At 43.3% G+C, this 6,000-nt stretch overlaps 1 protein-coding gene across 1 annotated transcript in view; it reads right to left on the bottom strand.

Moving 5' to 3' along the window:
- ANKDD1B (ankyrin repeat and death domain containing 1B) overlaps positions 1-6,000 on the bottom strand; it is a 67,374-nt gene that overhangs the window by 41,285 nt on the left and 20,089 nt on the right. The window lies entirely within an intron of this gene.

Here is a 6,000-nt window from a genome sequence, read left to right as displayed (position 1 = left end):
TTTTTTTTTTTTAGGATTATTTATTTATTTATTTATTTGACAGAGAGATAGAGAGCACAAGTAGGCAGAGAGGCAGGCAAAGGGAGAGGGAGAAGCAGGCTCCCTGCCAAGCAGGGAGCCCAATGAGGGACTCAATCCCAGGACCCTGGGATCATGACCTGAGCCGAAGGCAGCCGCTTAACCGACTGAGCCACCCAGGCGCCCAGGAATTTTCTTTCTTATGAATCAAAATCCATAAGAATATCCATAAGAGGGGTGCCTGGGTGGCTCTGTCAGTTAAGCTTCTGACTCTTGCTTTCAGCTCAGGTCATGATCTCAGGGTTGTGAGATCAAGCCCCATGTCAGACTTAGCACTCAGTAGGGAGTCTGCTTGAAAGTCTTTCCCTTTCCCTCTGCCCCTCCCCCCACTCATGCACACATGTGTGCTCTCTCTCTATAATAAATAAATAAATAAAATCTTAAAAAAAAAAAGAATATCTATAAGAATATCTTGAAACTGCTAGGAGCAAGCTTTCCCACCATGTGGAGAGTGTATCTATCAATAATGCCAACAGAGAGACAACAGAGAGTTAGAGAGGAAGGAAAAAAAGAGCTGGATCCAGCCATGCCTCAAGCCATTCAGATATATCCTCACACTCTTTAGTTAGCAATAAATAAATTACCTCTATTGCTTAATCTAGACTAAACTAGATTTTTATCACTCATAACAGAAAAAAGTCTAACTAATAACATAGTTAGCAGTTTGGGGACAAATACTATTAGAAATACCAGAGGTCTGTTCAACTTTATTTATTTTTAATTATGTTCAGTTAGGGGCGCCTGGGTGGCTCAGTTGTTAAGCATCTGCTTTCGGCTCAGGTCATGATCCCGGGGTCCTGGATCGAGCCCCGCATCGGGCTCCCTGCTCAGTGGGAAGCCTGCTTCTCCCTCTCCCACTGCTCCCTGCTTGTGTTCCCTCTCTCACTGTGTCTCTCTCTGTCAAATAAATAAATAAAATCTTTAAAAAAAAAATTATGTTCAGTTAGCCAGCATATAGTACATGATTAGTTTTTGATGTAGTGTTCAACGACTCATTAGTTGCGTATAACACCCAGTGCTCATCTGTTCAACTTTAAAATGGCCTTACTCTTGGGGTCACCTGGATGGCTCAGTTAAGCATCTGCCTTCGGCTCAGGTCACGATCCCAGAGTCCTGGGATCAAGTCCTGCTTCTCCCTCTGCCCCCCACCTGCTCCTGCACTCATGCTCTTCCTCTCTAATAAATAAATAAAATCTTAAAAAAAATAAATGCCCTTACTCTTACCCTTGGCTGCTACAAAGACTTGCATTTCCACATGGCTAAACAAAGTGACAGAGGACCCACCCCCAAAGAAAGCCTAATCTGATAAGAAATGGGAGGTTATCACTGATGAAATATTTTTCCTCACCAAGAAAACAGTTATTACTTTAAACTTTGGATGCCCTTTAAAAATGTTACCAGCAAGAAAAAAAAATGTGAAAGCCAAATTACACAAAATAAGGGCATTTAAAGTAATCCATATCTTAGAAACATATCAGAAGGTAGCATAAAGATGAAGTGACAGTAAAATGAGATATAAATCTTTTCTCCCATTTTAGCATACATTATTAGAGAAAATAACATCAACTTTAAAAATACATGTTTTTTTAAAAAATATATAGTTTCTTACCATGTCTTATTTCCTTTTTTAACCACCAAACCCTTCTAAAATGCTGTTCAAGTCGGCCTCTATCCAGTACAGTCCCCCGGGACTAACTCCTACCTGCAAGGAGGGAGATCTTCCAGCCAGGACAGTGGAACCTGGCGTCAGAGCTCCCGTTTCAGAGAAACCACAATGCCTTCCCAGCTCAGGATCCCAATTCCCTTCCCTAATTAACGAAAATAAGGAGGGGCCAGAATTCCTGTTACCTTTTTTCCTTAATTAATACAATGTCTATTTAACCCAACATGTTTTAATTGAATGTATTTAAATTGTTTGCATGTGAATAAGTCTGAGGGGTTGCAACTGTTTATTAGAAATTATTTTTCATTTTTAAGTTTATTAGCAGGGTTATCAAATTTGACAGGTTAACAAATTCAGCAAAAATTTCATAAACAGCCATTATAAATGGACACCCAAAATCCAAACTGACCATCCTTTCCCACAGCGACCCCAGAGATGATGGGAGGAGAGCCTCTGAGAGGAAGCCAGGGAGAACCTAGCACAAAGCCCCCCAGTGCCCCGTGTGCAGGTCTATCCCCCATGACATTTCCCCTTACCCTGGGACCCTCACAACAGAACCCCGGCATAAGGGAAAACCGAGCAGGTTCCTTAATAATTAGAGATTTGAGAGGGAAAAAGAAAGTTGCCATGAATTAAAAAGTGCTGAAGGAGGGGCGCCTGGGTGGCTCAGTTGGTTAAATGTCTGCCTTTGGCTCAGGTCACGATCTCAGGGTCTTGTGATCGAGCCCCGCTTCGGGCTCCCTGCTCAGCGGGGAGTCTGCTTCTCCCTCTCACTCTGCCTGCCGCCCCTCCCCCACCGCCCCGGACCCCCCCGGGTTGTGCTCTCTCTCTCACGCTGTCTCTTTCTCTCTTTTAAAAAAAAAAAAGTGCTGAAGGAACAATGTGTTAAATATGCAGTCACGAAACTAGGGTGGGTGGGGTGAGGTCCCCCCTTGCACACTGGAGCCCTTAAATACTGGCTTCAGGTCCATATAAGAAGGTATGTCTTCCCAAATCCCCTCATGCTCATTATTCCCAACCCTCCAAAAAGGGAAGCTTCTTTGCATTTTGATCTCTAAAGGCTTCCTATAAGATTCCTTTAAACCAATGGAAGTTCCCATAAGTCTGCAGCTGAAACCAACCTAACAGGGTACCACCAAACTCTTATAAATATTCAACAACTATTCATATACTCTAAGGCCATTCCTTTCTCTGCCCCTGCTCCACGCCAAACATTTTGAGTACTTATTTTTGACCACTAGATGGAAGTTCACATGTAGATTCAAAACATCTATACTACTTTACCAATAACTTCTCCTGGCTGCTCTAATCTCTCTCCCCTGGAGAGGCCACAGAGCTGGAAGAAACCTCAAAATATTTTCCAGTGTCTTCCATCTCTCTCATCCCCACCCACACTCTCCTGGGCCTAGTTAAATCTCTTTTATTAATAAAGACCTCCCCCCCACAAGGCTTTCCTTGCTAGCTTTTGGAGTTCCCTCTGGGCTGAAGAGAATTTTGCCAGTGCTGGTCAGGTCAGCAGGCTCTCCATCACTTTCTGCTGAGAAGAAAGTAGGCGAGAGGGCCAGCTGTGAAGGTGTAGCAGTCATTTCTATCAAATGTATTCAGTGAGTTCCACAGTACTTTTAAGCAAACACAGATGGAAAAATCTAATGATGAATTAATATACCTTGAGCTCCTGATCCCAGATTCTACTGGGTTTTGCCAACATCCTTGACCTACTCACAGATCTCAGAAAAAGAAAAGACTTTGTCTTTTGCATTGATCCATCTAGGTTTCTTACAGAACTAAAATTGGACTCAGAGATTCTTCTCTCCCTAAATGAGCCAGGGGACTCATTATTTGCTCATTCCTCATATGTCTCTGAATCCATCTTAATTTTAACATCTCTCAGCTGGACATGTCTGCACAGTCTGCTGCCAAGACTCCTCCGCACTTTTCCCCAACAGACAGGGGAGGAGGGAGAGGGGCGGGGACAGGACAACCCCGGAGCCAGCTAAAGAGATGGTGGCCAAGAAGGCTGCTGGCCAGCAGAAGCTGCAGACGTGGCCAAGACTTCCCAGAAACCTGCTCTGGTCCTTGAGCCCCTTCAGCTTACCTGATCCTCCCCACACCCTGCTGTCTCCTGTAATATCAGCCAGAGCCCATTGAAAGGGAAGACTGTCATGGGTCTCCTAGATAACAGGCCCTCAACAAAGATCTGCTAAATTGAACTGAGTGGAATTCATTCACAGGTCTCATCCCTACTTAGCATCAATCCAAACTAGAATGATCTAACTTCCTCACTGTGTCACTATTTGACTATGATTATCAATTTGAGGATATCAGGGTATTTTATCCTATAATAATTGTGATAATACCTACCATTTAGTGAGCACTTACCATGTATCAGGCTCTTGGCTAAGTGCTTTATACTCACTAACTCATTCAAACATCCCAACAGTGGCTGTTCCAATATTGCTACATAGGAACAGCTTAGGGGTAGTGTGTGACTGGAAAGGGGTGGTAGAATGGCTTACAATGAAGTTCAATGGCATAGATTTTTTACATAAAACTGAGGAAATATCAATCATCTATATGAAACCATGGAGGTATTGCTGATAAAAATTATATGGAAGCCAAAACAGCCCCCCTCCCCAATCATCCCTTACACACACTGAGGCTTTCAGCAGTTGGAAAACTTGCTTAAAGCTCATAGCTAATATATATGCCCAGACCACAGTCCAAGTCTGTCTCTAAGCTGTAAATGTTGCTCAGTCATACTCAGAGGAAATAAAACAAATTTATAGACTTCATTTGAAGAAAGAGTTGTTGTTTTTAAGACTAAGGTTCAGGGGCACCTGAGTGGCTCAGTCGGTTAAGCATCTGCCTTCAGCTCGGGTCATGATCTCCGGGTCCCGGGATGGAGCCCCACATCAGGCTCCTTGCTCAGTGGGGAGCCTGCTTCTCCTTCTGCCTGCCACTAGCCCTGCTTGTGCTCTCTCTCTCTTTCTCTCTCTCTCTTTGTCAAATAAATAAATAAAATCTTTTTAAAAAAAGACTAAGATCAGAAAAGAATGTGAAAGTTTTTTACAAGAGGTGAAATGAGGTATTACTGCTTAATTTCTGGAGAGACTTTATGGAGAATAATGTTCTAGGCACAGTGAAAAGGAGGTCACATTTGAAATCAAAAGGTCAGTCTCACAGGGTATTCTCCCCTAGAGAGAATAGGGGAGAGAAAAGCCTAGAGAAAAGCCTAGAAGAAGATACTCCAGGAAAAAGACAGTCCCTGGCACATAGGGAATGCCCATCTGAGAAGGGAGACAGGAGAGCAGGCCGGCATGGTGACTGGGGTCAGCTAGACCTGAATTCAAATCCTAGCTCTCACTTTCCAGTTTTGGGACATTGGACGAGGTACTTAGCTTCTCTGAACCTCAAATTCATCACCTTTAAAATAAGCAAAATCATGGGGCGCCTGGGTGGCTCAGTTGGTTAAGCGACTGCCTTCGGCTCAGGTCATGATCCTGGAGTCCCGGGATCGAGTCCCGCATCAGGCTCCCTGCTCGGCAGGGAGTCTGCTTCTCCCTCTGACCCTCCCCCCTCTCGTGCTCTCTCTCTCTCTCTCATTCTCTCTCTCAAATAAATAAATAAAATCTTTAAAAAAAAAATAAAATAAAATAAGCAAAATCTTTCTGTATATGATTATGGGAATTATGGGAATTAACAGGATAATTCATTCATTCAGCAATGATTTGTTAAGCATCCATATACACCAGGCCCTAGACCTCTCAATGAAATAATGTATGTAAATAGCTTTCCTCTGTACCTAGCACACTAATAAATACTCAATAAGTGGTGACTGTTATTAGTATATATCTCCTTATGAAAAGAAAAAGAATGTACGCAAATACGGTAACACTGCATTATATTCCATGATTCCATTACTGCATAGTCTTGGATCAAATATACTCCCAAAAGGCCAAGCATAATGGAGTAAAATGCAAACATACATTGTGAATACAAAACAGGGTAGATACTGTCCACAATCAGCCAGGATGAGGGAACAGAGAGGGAAAAAAGAATCTGGATGCTTGCTCAATACTTCCTGCCCTTCCCACATGAGATGCCTGGGCCACCACCAACACCAACACCTCTCATCTGTTCTGTCCTCTGCCAGAGTGATGGAGGAGCTAGCTACAGGGCCAGGTCTGTCTGTGCTGGCTGCTTTCGCAGCTCTAGCAGGAGTAGGAAGAAAGAAGAATTTGGTGGCGTATGCATAGGAC

The sequence above is a fragment of the Neomonachus schauinslandi genome, chromosome 7 (genome assembly GCF_002201575.2).
Source record: "Neomonachus schauinslandi chromosome 7, ASM220157v2, whole genome shotgun sequence".
Taxonomy (NCBI): domain Eukaryota; kingdom Metazoa; phylum Chordata; class Mammalia; order Carnivora; family Phocidae; genus Neomonachus; species Neomonachus schauinslandi.
Note: the sequence above shows the minus strand (reverse complement) of the source record. Positions and strands in the feature narration are given on the sequence as shown.